Here is a 23,817-nt window from a genome sequence, read left to right as displayed (position 1 = left end):
AAACGGTACAATACCGTACGAGTACTTCGTTACGGTACCAAACCACACCAAAACGGTGCAATACCGTACGAGTACTTCGTTACGGTACCAAACCACACCAAAACGGTACAATACCGTACGAGTAAATCCATACGGTACCAAACCACACCAAAACGGTGCAATACCGTACGAGTACTTCGTTACGGTACCAAACCACACCAAAACGGTACAATACCGTACGAGTACATCCATACGGTACCAAACCACACCAAACCGGTGCAATACCGTTCGAGTACTTCGTTACGGTAACAAACCACACCAAAACGGTACAATACCGTACGAGTACATCCATACGGTACCAAACCACACCAAAATGGTTCAATACCGTACGAGTACTTCGTTACGGTACTAAACCACACCAAAACGGTGCAATACCGTACGAGTACTTCGTTACGGTACCAAACCACACCAAAACGGTACAATACCGTACGAGTACATCAATACGGTACCAAACCACACCAAAACGGTGCAATACCGTACGAGTACTTCGTTACGGTACCAAACCACACCAAAACGGTGCAATACCGTACGAGTACTTCGTTACGGTACCAAACCACACCAAAACGGTACAATACCGTACGAGTAAATCCATACGGTACCACACCACACCAAAACGGTGCAATACCGTACGAGTACTTCGTTACGGTACCAAACCACACCAAAACGGTACAATACCGTACGAGTACATCCATACGGTACCAAACCACACCAAAACGGTGCAATACCGTACGAGTACTTCGTTACGGTAACAAACCACACCAAAACGGTACAATACCGTACGAGTACATCCATACGGTACCAAACCACACCAAAATGGTTCAATACCGTACGAGTACTTCGTTACGGTACGAAACCACACCAAAACGGTGCAATACCGTACGAGTACTTCGTTACGGTACCAAACCACACCAAAACGGTACAATACCGTACGAGTACTTCGTTACGGTACCAAACCGCACCAAAACGGTACAATACCGTACGAGTACATCAATACGGTACCAAACCACACAAAAACGGTGCAATACCGTACGAGTACTTCGTTACGGTACCCAACCACACCAAAACGGTGCAATACCGTACGAGTACTTCGTTACGGTACCAAACCACACCAAAACGGTGCAATACCGTACGAGTACATCCATACGGCACCAAATCACACCAAAATTGTGCAATACCGTACGAATACGTGCATACGATACCAAACCACACCAAAACGGTGCAATACCGTACGAGGACATCCATACGGTACCAAACCACACAAAAACGGTGCAATACCGTACGAGTACTTCGTTACGGTACCAAACCACACCAAAATGGTACAATACCGTACGAGTACACACATACGGTACCGAACCACACAAAAACGGTGCAATACCGTACGAGTACTTCGTTACGGTACCAAACCACACCAAAACGGTGCAATACCGTACGAGTACATCCATACGGTACCAAACCACACGAGTACATCCATACGGTACCAAACCACACCAAAACGGTTCAATACCGTACGAGTACATCCTTACGGCACCAAACCACACCAAAACGGTGCAATACCGTACGAGTACTTCGTTACGGTACCAAACCACACCAAAACGGTGCAATACCGTACGAGTACATCCATACGGTTCCAAACTACACCAAAACGGTGCAATACCGTACGAGTACTTCGTTACGGTACCAAACCACACTAAAACGGTGCAATACCGTACGAGTACATCCATACGGTACCAAACCACACCAAAACGGTACAATACCGTACGAGTACTTCGTTACGGTACCAAACCACACCAAAACGGTGCAATACCGTACGAGTACTTCGTTACGGTACCAAACCACACCAAAACGGTACAATACCGTACGAGTAAATCCATACGGTACCAAACCACACCAAAACGGTGCAATACCGTACGAGTACTTCGTTACGGTACCAAACCACACCAAAACGGTACAATACCGTACGAGTACATCCATACGGTACCAAACCACACCAAACCGGTGCAATACCGTTCGAGTACTTCGTTACGGTAACAAACCACACCAAAACGGTACAATACCGTACGAGTACATCCATACGGTACCAAACCACACCAAAATGGTTCAATACCGTACGAGTACTTCGTTACGGTACTAAACCACACCAAAACGGTGCAATACCGTACGAGTACTTCGTTACGGTACCAAACCACACCAAAACGGTACAATACCGTACGAGTACATCAATACGGTACCAAACCACACCAAAACGGTGCAATACCGTACGAGTACTTCGTTACGGTACCAAACCACACCAAAACGGTGCAATACCGTACGAGTACATCCATACGGTACCAAACCACACCAAAACTGTGCAATACCGTACGAGTACATCCATACGGCACCAAATCACACCAAAATTGTGCAATACCGTACGAATACGTGCATACGATACCAAACCACACCAAAACGGTGCAATACAGTACGAGGACATCCATACGGTACCAAACCACACAAAAACGGTGCAATACCGTACGAGTACTTCGTTACGGTACCAAACCACACCAAAATGGTACAATACCGTACGAGTACACACATACGGTACCGAACCACACAAAAACGGTGCAATACCGTACGAGTACTTCGTTACGGTACCAAACCACACCAAAACGGTACAATACCGTACGAGTACATCCATACGGTACCAAACCACACCAAAACGGTGCAATACCGTACGAGTACTTCGTTACGGTACCAAACCACAGGTAAACGGTGCAATACCGTACGCGTACATGCATACGGTACCAAACCACATCAAAACGGTGAAATACTGTACGAGTACATTCATATGGTACCAAACCAAACCAAAACGGTACAATACCGTGCGAGTACATCCATACAGTACCAAACCACACCAAAACAGTGCAATACCGTGCGAGTACATCCATAGGTACCAAACCACACCAAAACGGTGCAATACCGTACGGGTACTTCGTTACGGTACCAAACCACACCAAAACGGTACAATACCATACGAGTACTTCGTTACGGTACCAAACCACACCAAAACGGTGCAATACCGTGCGAGTACTTCGTTACGGTACCAAACCACACCAAAACCGTAAAATACCGTACGAGTAAATCCATACGGTACCAAACCACACCAAAACGGTGCAATACCGTACGAGTACTTCGTTACGGTACCAAGCCACACCAAAACGGTGCAATACCGTACGAGTACATCCATACGGTACCAAACGACACCAAAATGGTGCAATACCGTACGAGTACATCCATACGGCACCAAATCACACCAAAATTGTGCAATACCGTACGAGTACGTGCATACGATACCAAACCACACCAAAACGGTGCAATACCGTACGAGGACATCCATACGGTACCAAACCACACCAAAACGGTGCAATACCGTACGAGTACTTCGTTACGGTACCAAACCACACCAAAACGGTACAATACCGTACGAGTACATCCATACGGTACCAAAGCACACAAAAACGGTGCAATACCGTACGTGTACTTCGTTACGGTACCAAACCACACCAAAACGGTACAATACCGTACGAGTACTTCGTTACGGTACCAAACCACACCAAAACGGTGCAATACCGTACGAGTACATCCATACGGTACCAAACCACACCAAAACGGTTCAATACCGAACGAGTACATCCATACGGCACCAAACCACACCAAAACGGTGCAATACCGTATGAGTACTTCGTTACGGTACCAAACCACCCGAAAACGGTGCAATACCGTACGAGTACATCCATATGGTACTAAACCACACCAAAACGGTGCAATACCGTACGAGTACATCCATACGGCCCCAAACCACACCAAAACGGTGCAATACCGTACGAGTACGTGCATACGATACCAAACCACACCAAAACGGTGCAATACCGTACGAGTACGTGCATACGGTACAAAACCACACCAAAACGGTGCAATACCGTACGAGTACTTCGTTACGGTACAAAGCCACAACAAAATGGTAAAATACCGTACGAGTACATCCATACGGTACCAAACCACCCCAAAACGGTGCAATACCGTACGAGTACTTCGTTACGGTACCAAACTACACCAAAATGGTACAATACCGTACGAGTACATCCATACGGCCCCAAACCACACCAAAACGGTGCAATACCGTACGAGTACGTGCATACGATACCAAACCACACCAAAACGGTACAATACCGTACGAGTACATCCATACGGCACCAAACCACTCCAAAACGGTGCAATACCGTACGAGTACTTCGTTACGGTACCAAACCACACCAAAACGGTGCAATACCGTACGAGTACATCCATACGGTACCAAACCACACCAAAACGGTTCAATACCGTATGAGTACTTCGTTACGGTACTAAACCACACCAAAACGGTGCAATACCGTACGAGTACTTCGTTACGGTACCAAACCACACCATTACGGTACAATACCGTACGAGTAAATCCATACGGTACCAAACCACACCAAAACGGTACAATACCGTACGAGTACACACCTACGGTACCGAACCACACCAAAACGGTGCAATACCGTACGAGTACTTCGTTACGGTACCAAACCACACGAAAACGGTGCAATACCGTACGAGTACATCCATACGGTACCAAACCACACCAAAACGGTTCAATACCGTACGAGTACATCCTTACGGCACCAAACCACACCAAAACGGTGCAATACCGTACGAGTACTTCGTTATGGTACCAAACCACACCAAAACGGTGCAATACCGTACGAGTACATCCATACGGTTCCAAACTACACCAAAACGGTGCAATACCGTACGAGTACTTCGTTACGGTACCAAACCACACTAAAACGGTGCAATACCGTACGAGTACATCCATACGGTACCAAACCAAACCAAAACGGTACAATACCGTACGAGTACTTCGTTACGGTACCAAACCACACCAAAACGGTGCAATACCGTACGAGTACTTCGTTACGGTACCAAACCACACCAAAACGGTACAATACCGTACGAGTAAATCCATACGGTACCACACCACACCAAAACGGTGCAATACCGTACGAGTACTTCGTTACGGTACCAAACCACACCAAAACGGTACAATACCGTACGAGTACATCCATACGGTACCAAACCACACCAAAACGGTGCAATACCGTACGAGTACTTCGTTACGGTAACAAACCACACCAAAACGGTACAATACCGTACGAGTACATCCATACGGTACCAAACCACACCAAAATGGTTCAATACCGTACGAGTACTTCGTTACGGTACGAAACCACACCAAAACGGTGCAATACCGTACGAGTACTTCGTTACGGTACCAAACCACACCAAAACGGTACAATACCGTACGAGTACTTCGTTACGGTACCAAACCGCACCAAAACGGTACAATACCGTACGAGTACATCAATACGGTACCAAACCACACAAAAACGGTGCAATACCGTACGAGTACTTCGTTACGGTACCCAACCACACCAAAACGGTGCAATACCGTACGAGTACTTCGTTACGGTACCAAACCACACCAAAACGGTGCAATACCGTACGAGTACATCCATACGGCACCAAATCACACCAAAATTGTGCAATACCGTACGAATACGTGCATACGATACCAAACCACACCAAAACGGTGCAATACCGTACGAGGACATCCATACGGTACCAAACCACACAAAAACGGTGCAATACCGTACGAGTACTTCGTTACGGTACCAAACCACACCAAAATGGTACAATACCGTACGAGTACACACATACGGTACCGAACCACACAAAAACGGTGCAATACCGTACGAGTACTTCGTTACGGTACCAAACCACACCAAAACGGTGCAATACCGTACGAGTACATCCATACGGTACCAAACCACACGAGTACATCCATACGGTACCAAACCACACCAAAACGGTTCAATACCGTACGAGTACATCCTTACGGCACCAAACCACACCAAAACGGTGCAATACCGTACGAGTACTTCGTTACGGTACCAAACCACACCAAAACGGTGCAATACCGTACGAGTACATCCATACGGTTCCAAACTACACCAAAACGGTGCAATACCGTACGAGTACTTCGTTACGGTACCAAACCACACTAAAACGGTGCAATACCGTACGAGTACATCCATACGGTACCAAACCACACCAAAACGGTACAATACCGTACGAGTACTTCGTTACGGTACCAAACCACACCAAAACGGTGCAATACCGTACGAGTACTTCGTTACGGTACCAAACCACACCAAAACGGTACAATACCGTACGAGTAAATCCATACGGTACCAAACCACACCAAAACGGTGCAATACCGTACGAGTACTTCGTTACGGTACCAAACCACACCAAAACGGTACAATACCGTACGAGTACATCCATACGGTACCAAACCACACCAAACCGGTGCAATACCGTTCGAGTACTTCGTTACGGTAACAAACCACACCAAAACGGTACAATACCGTACGAGTACATCCATACGGTACCAAACCACACCAAAATGGTTCAATACCGTACGAGTACTTCGTTACGGTACTAAACCACACCAAAACGGTGCAATACCGTACGAGTACTTCGTTACGGTACCAAACCACACCAAAACGGTACAATACCGTACGAGTACATCAATACGGTACCAAACCACACCAAAACGGTGCAATACCGTACGAGTACTTCGTTACGGTACCAAACCACACCAAAACGGTGCAATACCGTACGAGTACATCCATACGGTACCAAACCACACCAAAACTGTGCAATACCGTACGAGTACATCCATACGGCACCAAATCACACCAAAATTGTGCAATACCGTACGAATACGTGCATACGATACCAAACCACACCAAAACGGTGCAATACAGTACGAGGACATCCATACGGTACCAAACCACACAAAAACGGTGCAATACCGTACGAGTACTTCGTTACGGTACCAAACCACACCAAAATGGTACAATACCGTACGAGTACACACATACGGTACCGAACCACACAAAAACGGTGCAATACCGTACGAGTACTTCGTTACGGTACCAAACCACACCAAAACGGTACAATACCGTACGAGTACATCCATACGGTACCAAACCACACCAAAACGGTGCAATACCGTACGAGTACTTCGTTACGGTAACAAACCACACCAAAACGGTACAATACCGTACGAGTACATCCATACGGTACCAAACCACACCAAAATGGTTCAATACCGTACGAGTACTTCGTTACGGTACGAAACCACACCAAAACGGTGCAATACCGTACGAGTACTTCGTTACGGTACCAAACCACACCAAAACGGTACAATACCGTACGAGTACTTCGTTACGGTACCAAACCGCACCAAAACGGTACAATACCGTACGAGTACATCAATACGGTACCAAACCACACCAAAACGGTGCAATACCATACGAGTACTTCGTTACGGTACCCAACCACACCAAAACGGTGCAATACCGTACGAGTACTTCGTTACGGTACCAAACCACACCAAAACGGTGCAATACCGTACGAATACATCCATACGGCACCAAATCACACCAAAATTGTGCAATACCGTACGAATACGTGCATACGATACCAAACCACACCAAAACGGTGCAATACCGTACGAGGACATCCATACGGTACAAAACCACACAAAAACGGTGCAATACCGTACGAGTACTTCGTTACGGTACCAAACCACACCAAAATGGTACAATACCGTACGAGTACACACATACGGTACCGAACCACACAAAAACGGTGCAATACCGTACGAGTACTTCGTTACGGTACCAAACCACACCAAAACGGTGCAATACCGTACGAGTACATCCATACGGTACCAAACCACACGAGTACATCCATACGGTACCAAACCACACCAAAACGGTTCAATACCGTACGAGTACATCCTTACGGCACCAAACCACACCAAAACGGTGCAATACCGTACGAGTACTTCGTTACGGTACCAAACCACACCAAAACGGTGCAATACCGTACGAGTACATCCATACGGTTCCAAACTACACCAAAACGGTGCAATACCGTACGAGTACTTCGTTACGGTACCAAACCACACTAAAACGGTGCAATACCGTACGAGTACATCCATACGGTACCAAACCACACCAAAACGGTACAATACCGTACGAGTACTTCGTTACGGTACCAAACCACACCAAAACGGTGCAATACCGTACGAGTACTTCGTTACGGTACCAAACCACACCAAAACGGTACAATACCGTACGAGTAAATCCATACGGTACCAAACCACACCAAAACGGTGCAATACCGTACGAGTACTTCGTTACGGTACCAAACCACACCAAAACGGTACAATACCGTACGAGTACATCCATACGGTACCAAACCACACCAAAACGGTGCAATACCGTTCGAGTACTTCGTTACGGTAACAAACCACACCAAAACGGTACAATACCGTACGAGTACATCCATACGGTACCAAACCACACCAAAATGGTTCAATACCGTACGAGTACTTCGTTACGGTACTAAACCACACCAAAACGGTGCAATACCGTACGAGTACTTCGTTACGGTACCAAACCACACCAAAACGGTACAATACCGTACGAGTACATCAATACGGTACCAAACCACACCAAAACGGTGCAATACCGTACGAGTACTTCGTTACGGTACCAAACCACACCAAAACGGTGCAATACCGTACGAGTACATCCATACGGTACCAAACCACACCAAAACTGTGCAATACCGTACGAGTACATCCATACGGCACCAAATCACACCAAAATTGTGCAATACCGTACGAATACGTGCATACGATACCAAACCACACCAAAACGGTGCAATACCGTACGAGGACATCCATACGGTACCAAACCACACAAAAACGGTGCAATACCGTACGAGTACTTCGTTACGGTACCAAACCACACCAAAATGGTACAATACCGTACGAGTACACACATACGGTACCGAACCACACAAAAACGGTGCAATACCGTACGAGTACTTCGTTACGGTACCAAACCACACCAAAACGGTGCAATACCGTACGAGTACATCCATACGGTACCAAACCACACGAGTACATCCATACGGTACCAAACCACACCAAAACGGTTCAATACCGTACGAGTACATCCTTACGGCACCAAACCACACCAAAACGGTGCAATACCATACGAGTACTTCGTTACGATACCAAACCACACCAAAACGGTGCAATACCGTACGAGTACATCCATACGGTACCAAACTACACCAAAACGGTGCCATACCGTACGAGTACTTCGTTACGGTACCAAACCACACTAAAACGGTGCAATACCGTACGAGTACATCCATACGGTACCAAACCACACCAAAACGGTCCAATACCGTACGAGTACATCGTTACGGTACCAAACCACACCAAAACGGTCCAATACCGTACGAGTACTTCGTTACGGTACCAAACCACACCAAAACGGTGCAATACCGTACGAGTACTTCGTTACGGTACCAAACCACACCAAAACGGTACAATACCGTACGAGTACTTCGTTACGGTACCAAACCACACTAAAACGGTGCAATACCGTACGAGTACATCCATACGGTACCAAACCACACCAAAACGGTACAATACCGTACGAGTACTTCGTTACGGTACCAAACCACACCAAAACGGTGCAATACCGTACGAGTACTTCGTTACGGTACCAAACCACACCAAAACGGTACAATACCGTACGAGTAAATCCATACGGTACCAAACCACACCAAAACGGTGCAATACCGTACGAGTACTTCGTTACGGTACCAAACCACACCAAAACGGTACAATACCGTACGAGTACATCCATACGGTACCAAACCACACCAAAACGGTGCAATACCGTACGAGTGCTTCGTTACGGTAACAAACCACACAAAAACGGTACAATACCGTACGAGTACATCCATACGGTACTAAACCACACCAAAATGGTTCAATACCGTACGAGTACTTCGTTACGGTACTAAACCACACCAAAACGGTGCAATACCGTACGAGTACTTCGTTACGGTACCAAACCACACCAAAACGGTACAATACCGTACGAGTACATCAATACGGTACCAAACCACACCAAAACGGTGCAATACCGTACGAGTACTTCGTTACGGTACCCAACCACACCAAAACGGTGCAATACCGTACGAGTACTTCGTTACGGTACCAAACCACACCAAAACGGTGCAATACCGTACGAGTACATCCATACGGTACCAAACCACACCAAAACGGTGCAATACCGTACGAGTACATCCATACGGCACCAAATCACACCAAAATTGTGCAATACCGTACGAATACGTGCATACGATACCAAACCACACCAAAACGCTGCAATACCGTACGAGGACATCCATACGGTACCAAACCACACAAAAACGGTGCAATACCGTACGAGTACTTCGTTACGGTACCAAACCACACCAAAACAGTACAATACCGTACGAGTACATCCATACGGTACCAAACCACACCAAAACGGTGCAATAACGTACGAGTACTTCGTTACGGTACCAAACCACACCAAAACGTTACAATACCGTACGAGTACATCCATACGGTACCGAACCACACCAAAACGGTGCAATACCGTACGAGTACTTCGTTACGGTACCAAACCACACCAAAACGGTGCAATACCGTACGAGTACATCCATACGCTACCCAACCACACCAAAACGGCTCAATAGCGTACGAGTACATCCATACGGCACCAAACCACACCAAAACGGTGCAATACCGTACGAGTAATTCGTTACGGTACCAAACCACACCAAAACGGTGCAATACCGTATGAGTACATCCATACGGTACCAAACCACACAAAACCGGTGCAATACCGTTCGAGTACTTCGTTACGGTACCAAACCACACTAAAACGGTGCAATACCGTACGAGTACATCCATACGGTACCAAACCACACCAAAACGGTACAATACCGTACGAGTACTTCGTTACGGTACCAAACCACACCAAAACGGTGCAATACGGTACGAGTACTTCGTTACGGTACCAAACCACACCAAAACGGTACAATTCCGTACGAGTAAATCCATACGGTACCAAACCACACCAAAACGGTGCAATACCGTACGAGTACTTCGATACGGTACCAAACCACACCAAAACGGTACAATACCGTACGAGTACATCCATACGGTACTAAACCACACCAAAACGGTGCAATACCGTACGAGTACTTCGTTACGGTACCAAACCACACCAAAACGGTACAATACCGTACGAGTAAACACCTACGGTACCGAACCACACCAAAACGGTGCAATACCGTACGAGTACTTCGTTACGGTACCAAACCACACCAAAACGGTGCAATACCGTACGAGTACATCCATATGGTACCAAACCACACCAAAACGGTTCAATACCGTACGAGTACATCCTTACGGCCCCAAACCACACCAAAACGGTGCAATACCGGACGAGTACTTCGTTACGGTACAAAACCACACCAAAACGGTGCAATACCGTACGAGTACTTCGTTACGGTACCAAACCACACCAAAACGGTACAATACCGTACGAGTACTTCGTTACGGTACCAAACCACACCAAAACGGTGCAATACCGTACGAGTACATCCATACGGTACCAAACCACACCAAAACGGTACAATACCGTACGAGTACTTCGTTACGGTACCAAACCACACCAAAACGGTGCAATACCGTACGAGTACTTCGTTACGGTACCAAACCACACCAAAACGGTACAATACCGTACGAGTAAATCCATACGGTACCAAACCACACCAAAACGGTGCAATACCGTACGAGTACTTCGTTACGGTACCAAACCACACCAAAACGGTACAATACCGTACGAGTACATCCATACGGTACCAAACCACACCAAAACGGTTCAATACCGTACGAGTGCTTCGTTACGGTAACAAACCACACCAAAACGGTACAATACCGTACGAGTACATCCATACGGTACTAAACCACACCAAAATGGTTCAATACCGTACGAGTACTTCGTTACGGTACTAAACCACACCAAAACGGTGCAATACCGTACGAGTACTTCGTTACGGTACCAAACCACACCAAAACGGTACAATACCGTACGAGTACATCAATACGGTACCAAACCACACCAAAACGGTGCAATACCGTATGAGTACTTCGTTACGGTACCCAACCACACCAAAACGGTGCAATACCGTACGAGTACTTCGTTACGGTACCAAACCACACCAAAACGGTGCAATACCGTACGAGTACATCCATACGGTACCAAACCACACCAAAACGGTGCAATACCGTACGAGTACATCCATACGGCACCAAATCACACCAAAATTGTGCAATACCGTACGAATACGTGCATACGATACCAAACCACACCAAAACGCTGCAATACCGTACGAGGACATCCATACGGTACCAAACCACACAAAAATGGTGCAATACCATACGAGTACTTCGTTACGGTACCAAACCACACCAAAACGGTACAATACCGTACGAGTACATCCATACGGTACCAAACCACACCAAAACGGTGCAATAACGTACGAGTACTTCGTTACGGTACCAAACCACACCAAAACGTTACAATACCGTACGAGTACATCCATACGGTACCGAACCACACCAAAACGGTGCAATACCGTACGAGTACTTCGTTACGGTACCAAACCACACCAAAACGGTGCAATCCCGTACGAGTACATCCATACGCTACCCAACCACACCAAAACGGCTCAATAGCGTACGAGTACATCCATACGGCACCAAACCACACCAAAACGGTGCAATACCGTACGAGTACTTCGTTACGGTACCAAACCACACCAAAACGGTGCAATACCGTACGAGTACATCCATACGGTACCAAACCACACCAAAACGGTGCAATACCGTTCGAGTACTTCGTTACGGTACCAAACCACACTAAAACGGTGCAATACCGTACGAGTACATCCATACGGTACCAAACAACAACAAAACGGTACAATACCGTACGAGTACTTCGTTACGGTACCAAACCACACCAAAACGGTGCAATACGGTACGAGTACTTCGTTAGGGTACCAAACCACACCAAAACGGTACAATACCGTACGAGTAAATCCATACGGTACCAAACCACACCAAAACGGTGCAATACCGTACGAGTACTTCGTTACGGTACCAAACCACACCAAAACGGTGCAATACCGTACGAGTACATCCATACGGTACCATACCACACCAAAACGGTGCAATACCGTACGAGTACATCCATACGGCACCAAATCACACCAAAATTGTGCAATACCGTACGAGTACGTGCATACGATACCAAACCACACCAAAACGGTGCAATACCGTACGAGGACATCCATACTGTACCAAACCACACAAAAACGGTGCAATACCGTACGAGTACTTCGATACGGTACCAAACCACACCAAAACGGTACAATACCGTACGAGTACATCCATACGGTACTAAACCACACAAAAACGGTGCAATACCGTACGAGTACTTCGTTACGGTACCAAACCACACCAAAACGGTGCAATACCGTACGAGTACATCCATACGGTACCAAACCACACGAGTACATCCATACGGTACCAAACCACACCAAAACGGTTCAATACCGTACGAGTACATCCTTACGGCACCAAACCACACCAAAACGGTGCAATACCATACGAGTACTTCGTTACGGTACCAAACCACACCAAAACGGTGCAATACCGTACGAGTACATCCATACGGTACCAAACTACACCAAAACGGTGCAATACCGTACGAGTACTTCGTTACGGTACCAAACCATACTAAAACGGTGCAATACCGTACGAGTACATCCATACGGTACCAAACCACACCAAAACGGTCCAATACCGTACGAGTACTTCGTTACGGTACCAAACCACACCAAAACGGTGCAATACCGTACGAGTACTTCGTTACGGTACCAAACCACACCAAAACGGTGCAATACCGTACGAGTAAATCCATACGGTACCAAACCACACCAAAACGGTGCAATACCGTACGAGTACTTCGTTACGGTAACAAACCACACCAAAACGGTACAATACCGTACGAGTACATCCATACGGTACCAAACCACACCAAAACGGTGCAATACCGTACGAGTACTTCGTTACGGTACAAAACCACACCAAAACGGTACAATACCGTACGAGTACATCCATACGGTACCAAACCACACCAAAACGGTGCAATACCGTACGAGCACTTCGTTACGGAACCAAACCACACCAAAACGGTGCAATACCGTACGAGTACATCCATACGGCACCAAATCACACCAAAATTGTGCAATACCGTACGAGTACGTGGATACGATACAAAACCACACCAAAACGGTGCAATACCGTACGAGGACATCCATACGGTACCAAACCACACAAAAACGGTGCAATACCGTACGAGTACTTTGTTACGGTACGAAACCACACCAAAACGGTACAATACCGTATGAGTACATCCATACGGTACCAGACCACGCCAAAACGGTGGAATACCGTACGAGTACTTCGTTACGGTACCAAAACCACACCAAAACGGTACAATACCGTACGAGTACATCCATACGGTACCAAACCACACCAAAACGGTGCAATACCGTACGAGTACTTCGTTACGGTACAAAACCACACCAAAACGGTACAATACCGTACGAGTACATCCATACGGTACCAAACCACACCAAAACGGTGCAATACCGTACGAGTACTTCGTTATGGTACCAAACCACACCAAAACCGTGCAATACCGTACGAGTACATCCATACGGCACCAAATCACACCAAAATTGTGCAATACCGTACGAGTACATGGATACGATACCAAACCACACCAAAACGGTGCAATACCGTACGAGGACATCCATACGGTACCGAACCACACAAAAACGGTGCAATACCGTACGAGTACTTCGTTACGGTATGAAACCACACCAAAACGGTACAATACCGTACGAGTACATGCATACGGTACCAAACCACACCAAAACGGTGCATTACCGTACGAGTACTTCGTTACGGTACAAAACCATACCAAAACGGTACAATACCGTACGAGTACATCCATACGGTACCAAACCACACCAAAACGGTGCAATACCGTACGAGTACTTCGTTACGGTACCAAACCACACCAAAACGGTGCAATACCGTACCAGTACATCCATACGGTACCAAACCACACCAACACGGTTCAATACCGTACGAGTACTTCGTTACGGTACCAAACCACACCAAAACGGTGCAATACCGTACGAGTACTTCGTTACGGTACCAAACCACACCAAAACGGTGCAATACCGTACGAGTACTTCGTTACGGTACCCAACCACACCAAAACGGTGCAATACCGTACGAGTACTTCGTTACGGTACCAAACCACACCAAAACGGTGCAATACCGTACGAGTACATCCATACGGTACCAAACCACACCAAAACGGTGCAATACCGTACGAGTACTTCGTTACGGTACCAAAACCACACCAAAACGGTACAATACCGTACGAGTACATCCATACGGTACAAAACCACACCAAAACGGTGCAATACCGTACGAGTACTTCGTTACGGTACAAAACCACACCAAAACGGTACAATACCGTACGAGTACATCCATACGGTACCAAACCACACCAAAACGGTGCAATACCATACGAGTACTTCGTTACGGTACCAAACCACACCAAAACCGTGCAATACCGTACGAGTACATCCATACGGCACCAAATCACACCAAAATTGTGCAATACCGTACGAGTACATGGATACGATACCAAACCACACCAAAACGGTGCAATACCGTACGAGGACATCCATACGGTACCAAACCACACAAAAACGGTGCAATACCGTACGATTACTTCGTTACGGTATGAAACCACACCAAAACGGTACAATACCGTACGAGTACATGCATACGGTACCAAACCACACCAAAACGGTGCAATACCGTACGAGTACTTCGTTACGGTACAAAACCACACCAAAACGGTACAATACCGTACGAGTACATCCATACGGTACCAAACAACACCAAAACGGTGCAATACCGTACGAGTACTTCGTTACGGTACCAAACCACACCAAAACGGTGCAATACCGTACGAGTACATCCATACGGTACCAAACCACACCAAAACGGTTCAATACCGTACGAGTACTTCGTTACGGTACTAAACCACACCAAAACGGTTCAATACCGTACGAGTACTTCGTTACGGTACCAAACCACACCAAAACGGTGCAATACCGTACGAGTACATCCATACGGCACCAAATCACACCAAAATTGTGCAATACCGTACGAGTACATGGATACGATACCAAACCACACCAAAACGGTGCAATACCGTACGAGGACATCCATACGGTACCAAACCACACAAAAACGGTGCAATACCGTACGAGTACTTCGTTACGGTACAAAACCACCCCAAAACGGTACAATACCGTACGAGTACATCCATACGGTACCAAACCACACCAAAACGGTGCAATACCGTACGAGTACTTCGTTACGGTACCAAACCACACCAAAACCGTGCAATACCGTACGAGTACATCCATACGGCACCAAATCACACCAAAATTGTGCAATACCGTACGAGTACATGGATACGATACCAAACCACACCAAAACGGTGCAATACCGTACGAGGACATCCATACGGTACCAAACCACACAAAAACGGTGCAATACCGTACGAGTACTTCGTTACGGTATGAAACCACACCAAAACGGTACAATACCGTACGAGTACATGCATACGGTACCAAACCACACCAAAACGGTGCAATACCGTACGAGTACTTCGTTACGGTACAAAACCATACCAAAACGGTACAATACCGTACGAGTACATCCATACGGTACCAAACCACACCAAAACGGTGCAATACCGTACGAGTACTTCGTTACGGTACCAAACCACACCAAAACGGTGCAATACCGTACCAGTACATCCATACGGTACCAAACCACACCAACACGGTTCAATACCGTACGAGTACTTCGTTACGGTACCAAACCACACCAAAACGGTGCAATACCGTACGAGTACTTCGTTACGGTACCAAACCACACCAAAACGGTGCAATACCGTACGAGTACTTCGTTACGGTACCCAACCACACCAAAACGGTGCAATACCGTACGAGTACTTCGTTACGGTACCAAACCACACCAAAACGGTGCAATACCGTACGAGTACATCCATACGGTACCAAACCACACCAAAACGGTGCAATACCGTACGAGTACTTCGTTACGGTACCAAAACCACACCAAAACGGTACAATACCGTACGAGTACATCAATACGGTACCAAACCACACCAAAACGGTGCAATACCGTACGAGTACTTCGTTACGGTACAAAACCACACCAAAACGGTACAATACCGTACGAGTACATCCATACGGTACCAAACCACACCAAAACGGTGCAATACCGTACGAGTACTTCGTTACGGTACCAAACCACACCAAAACCGTGCAATACCGTACGAGTACATCCATACGGCACCAAATCACACCAAAATTGTGCAATACCGTACGAGTACATGGATACGATACCAAACCACACCAAAACGGTGCAATACCGTACGAGGACATCCATACGGTACCAAACCACACAAAAACGGTGCAATACCGTACGATTACTTCGTTACGGTATGAAACCACACCAAAACGGTACAATACCGTACGAGTACATGCATACGGTACCAAACCACACCAAAACGGTGCAATACCGTACGAGTACTTCGTTACGGTACAAAACCACACCAAAACGGTACAATACCGTACGAGTACATCCATACGGTACCAAACAACACCAAAACGGTGCAATACCGTACGAGTACTTCGTTACGGTACCAAACCACACCAAAACGGTGCAATACCGTACGAGTACATCCATACGGTACCAAACCACACCAAAACGGTTCAATACCGTACGAGTACTTCGTTACGGTACTAAACCACACCAAAACGGTGCAATACCGTACGAGTACTTCGTTACGGTACCAAACCACACCAAAACGGTACAATACCGTACGAGTACATCAATACGGTACCAAACCACACCAAAACGGTGCAATACCGTACGAGTACTTCGTTACGGTACCAAACCACACCAAAACGGTGCAATACCGTACGAGTACTTCGTTACGGTACCAAACCACACCAAAACGGTGCAATACCGTACGAGTACATCCATACGGTACCAAACCACACCAAAACGGTGCAATACCGTACGAGTACTTCGTTACGGCACCAAACCACACCAAAACGGTACAATACCGTACGAGTACATCCATACGGTACAAAACCACACCAAAACGGTGCAATACCGTACGAGTACTTCGTTACGGTACAAAACCACACCAAAACGGTACAATACCGTACGAGTACATCCATACGGTACCAAACCACACCAAAACGGTGCAATACCGTACGAGCACTTCGTTACGGTACCAAACCACACCAAAACGGTGCAATACCGTACGAGTACATCCATACGGCACCAAATCACACCAAAATTGTGCAATACCGTACGAGTACGTGGATACGATACCAAACCACACCAAAACGGTGCAATACCGTACGAGGACATCCATACGGTACCAAACCACACAAAAACGGTGCAATACCGTACGAGTACTTCGTTACGGTAACAAACCACACCAAAACGGTACAATACCGTACGAGTACATCCATACGGTACCAAACCACACCAAAACGGTGCAATACCGTACGAGCACTTCGTTACGGTACCAAACCACACCAAAACGGTGCAATACCGTACGAGTACATCCATACGGCACCAAATCACACCAAAATTGTGCAATACCGTACGAGTACGTGGATACGATACCAAACCACACCAAAACGGTGCAATACCGTACGAGGACATCCATACGGTACCAAACCACACAAAAACGGTGCAATACCGTACGAGTACTTCGTTACGGTACGAAACCACACCAAAACGGTGCAATACCGTACGAGTACTTCGTTACGGTACCAAACCACACAAAAACGGTACAATACCGTACGAGTAAATCCATACGGTACCAAACCACACCAAAACGGTGCAATACCGTACGAGTACTTCGTTACGGTACCAAAACCACACCAAAACGGTACAATACCGTACGAGTACATCAATACGGTACCAAACCACACCAAAACGGTGCAATACCGTACGAGTACTTCGTTACGGTACAAAACCACACCAAAACGGTACAATACCGTACGAGTACATCCATACGGTACCAAACCACACCAAAACGGTGCAATACCGTACGAGTACTTCGTTACGGTACCAAACCACACCAAAACCGTGCAATACCGTACGAGTACATCCATACGGCACCAAATCACACCAAAATTGTGCAATACCGTACGAGTACATGGATACGATACCAAACCACACCAAAACGGTGCAATACCGTACGAGGACATCCATACGGTACAAAACCACACAAAAACGGTGCAATACCGTACGATTACTTCGTTACGGTATGAAACCACACCAAAACGGTACAATACCGTACGAGTACATGCATACGGTACCAAACCACACCAAAACGGTGCAATACCGTACGAGTACTTCGTTACGGTACAAAACCACACCAAAACGGTACAATACCGTACGAGTACATCCATACGGTACCAAACAACACCAAAACGGTGCAATACCGTACGAGTACTTCGTTACGGTACCAAACCACACCAAAACGGTGCAATACCGTACGAGTACATCCATACGGTACCAAACCACACCAAAACGGTTCAATACCGTACGAGTACTTCGTTACGGTACTAAACCACACCAAAACGGTGTAATACCGTACGAGTACTTCGTTACGGTACCAAACCACACCAAAACGGTACAATACCGTACGAGTACATCAATACGGTACCAAACCACACCAAAACGGTGCAATACCGTACGAGTACTTCGTTACGGTACCAAACCACACCAAAACGGTGCAATACCGTACGAGTACTTCGTTACGGTACCAAACCACACCAAAACGGTGCAATACCGTACGAGTACATCCATACGGTACCAAACCACACCAAAACGGTGCAATACCGTACGAGTACTTCGTTACGGCACCAAACCACACCAAAACGGTACAATACCGTACGAGTACATCCATACGGTACCAAACCACACCAAAACGGTGCAATACCGTACGAGCACTTCGTTACGGTACCAAACCACACCAAAACGGTACAATACCGTACGAGTACATCCATACGGTACCAAACCACACCAAAACGGTGCAATACCGTACGAGCACTTCGTTACGGTACCAAACCACACCAAAACGGTGCAATACCGTACGAGTACATCCATACGGCACCAAATCACACCAAAATTGTGCAATACCGTACGAGTACGTGGATACGATACCAAACCACACCAAAACGGTGCAATACCGTACGAGGACATCCATACGGTACCAAACCACACAAAAACGGTGCAATACCGTACGAGTACTTCGTTACGGTAACAAACCACACCAAAACGGTACAATACCGTACGAGTACATCCATACGGTACCAAACCACACCAAAACGGTGCAATACCGTACGAGCACTTCGTTACGGTACCAAACCACACCAAAACGGTGCAATACCGTACGAGTACATCCATACGGCACCAAATCACACCAAAATTGTGCAATACCGTACGAGTACGTGGATACGATACCAAACCACACCAAAACGGTGCAATACCGTACGAGGACATCCATACGGTACCAAACCACACAAAAACGGTGCAATACCGTACGAGTACTTCGTTACGGTACGAAACCACACCAAAACGGTACAATACCGTACGAGTACATCCATACGGTACCAAACCACGCCAAAACGGTGCAATACCGTACGAGTACTTCGTTACGGTACCAAAACCACACCAAAACGGTACAATACCGTACGAGTACATCCATACGGTACCAAACCACACCAAAACGGTGCAATACCGTACGAGTACTTCGTTACGGTACCAAACCACACCAAAACGGTGCAATACCGTACGAGTACATCCATACGCTACCCAACCACACCAAAACGGCTCAATAGCGTACGAGTACATCCATACGGCACCAAACCACACCAAAACGGTGCAATACCGTACGAGTACTTCGTTACGGTACCAAACCACACCAAAACGGTGCAATACCGTACGAGTACATCCATACGGTACCAAACCACACCAAAACGGTGCAATACCGTTCGAGTACTTCGTTACGGTACCAAACCACACTAAAACAGTGCAATACCGTACGAGTACATCCATACGGTACCAAACCACACCAAAACGGTACAATACCGTACGAGTACTTCGTTACGGTACCAAACCACACCAAAACGGTGCAATACCGTACGAGTACTTCGTTACGGTACCAAACCACACCAAAACGGTACAATACCGTACGAGTAAATCCATACGGTACCAAACCACACCAAAACGGTGCAATACCGTACGAGTACTTCGTTACGGTACCAAACCACACCAAAACGGTGCAATACCGTACGAGTACATCCATACGGTACCATACCACACCAAAACGGTGCAATACCGTACGAGTACATCCATACGGCACCAAATCACACCAAAATTGTGCAATACCGTACGAGTACGTGCATACGATACCAAACCACACCAAAACGGTGCAATACCGTACGAGGACATCCATACTGTACCAAACCACACAAAAACGGTGCAATACCGTACGAGTACTTCGATACGGTACCAAACCACACCAAAACGGTACAATACCGTACGAGTACATCCATACGGTACTAAACCACACCAAAACGGTGCAATACCGTACGAGTACTTCGTTACGTTACCAAACCACACCAAAACGGTGCAATACCGTACGAGTACATCCATACGGTACCAAACCACACGAGTACATCCATACGGTACCAAACCACACCAAAACGGTTCAATACCGTACGAGTACATCCTTACGGCACCAAACCACACCAAAACGGTGCAATACCATACGAGTACTTCGTTACGGTACCAAACCACACCAAAACGGTGCAATACCGTACGAGTACATCCATACGGTACCAAACTACACCAAAACGGTGCAATACCGTACGAGTACTTCGTTACGGTACCAAACCACACTAAAACGGTGCAATACCGTACGAGTACATCCATACGGTACCAAACCACACCAAAACGGTCCAATACCGTACGAGTACTTCGTTACGGTACCAAACCACACCAAAACGGTGCAATACCGTACGAGTACTTCGTTACGGTACCAAACCACACCAAAACGGTGCAATACCGTATGAGTAAATCCATACGGTACCAAACCACACCAAAACGGTGCAATACCGTACGAGTACTTCGTTACGGTAACAAACCACCCCAAAACGGTACAATACCGTACGAGTACATCCATACGGTACCAAACCACACCAAAACGGTGCAATACCGTACGAGTACTTCGTTACGGTACAAAACCACACCAAAACGGTACAATACCGTACGAGTACATCCATACGGTACCAAACCACACCAAAACGGTGCAATACCGTACGAGCACTTCGTTACGGTACCAAACCACACCAAAACGGTGCAATACCGTACGAGGACATCCATACGGTACCAAACCACACAAAAACGGCGCAATACCGTACGAGTACTTCGTTACGGTACGAAACCACACCAAAACGGTACAATACCGTATGAGTACATCCATACGGTACCAGACCACGCCAAAACGGTGCAATACCGTACGAGTACTTCGTTACGGTACCAAAACCACACCAAAACGGTACAATACCGTACGAGTACATCCATACGGTACCAAACCACACCAAAACGGTGCAATACCGTACGAGTACTTCGTTACGGTACAAAACCACACCAAAACGGTACAATACCGTACGAGTACATCCATACGGTACCAAACCACACCAAAATGGTGCAATACCGTACGAGTACTTCGTTACGGTACCAAACCACACCAAAACTGTGCAATACCGTACGAGTACATCCATACGGCACCAAATCACACCAAAATTGTGCAATACCGTACGAGTACATGGATACGATACCAAACCACACCAAAACGGTGCAATACCGTACGAGGACATCCATACGGTACCAAACCACACAAAAACGGTGCAATACCGTACGAGTACTTCGTTACGGTATGAAACCACACCAAAACGGTACAATACCGTACGAGTACATGCATACGGTACCAAACCACACCAAAACGGTGCAATACCGTACGAGTACTTCGTTACGGTACAAAACCACACCAAAACGGTACAATACCGTACGAGTACATCCATACGGTACCAAACCACACCAAAACGGTGCAATACCGTACGAGTACTTCGTTACGGTGCCAAACCACACCAAAACGGTGCAATACCGTACGAGTACATCCATACGGTACCAAACCACACCAAAACGGTGCAATACCGTACGAGTACTTCGTTACGGTAACAAACCACACCAAAACGGTACAATACCGTACGAGTACATCCATACGGTACCAAACCACACCAAAACGGTGCAATACCGTACGAGTACTTCGTTACGGTACAAAACCACACCAAAACGGTACAATACCGTACGAGTACATCCATACGGTACCAAACCACACCAAAACGGTGCAATACCGTACGAGCACTTCGTTACGGTAC

Source organism: Rhododendron vialii, chromosome 5a, assembly GCF_030253575.1.
Source record: "Rhododendron vialii isolate Sample 1 chromosome 5a, ASM3025357v1".
NCBI classification, from domain to species: Eukaryota; Viridiplantae; Streptophyta; class Magnoliopsida; order Ericales; family Ericaceae; genus Rhododendron; species Rhododendron vialii.
The sequence above is the reverse complement of the archived record's forward strand: the minus strand, read 5'-3'. Positions refer to the sequence as shown.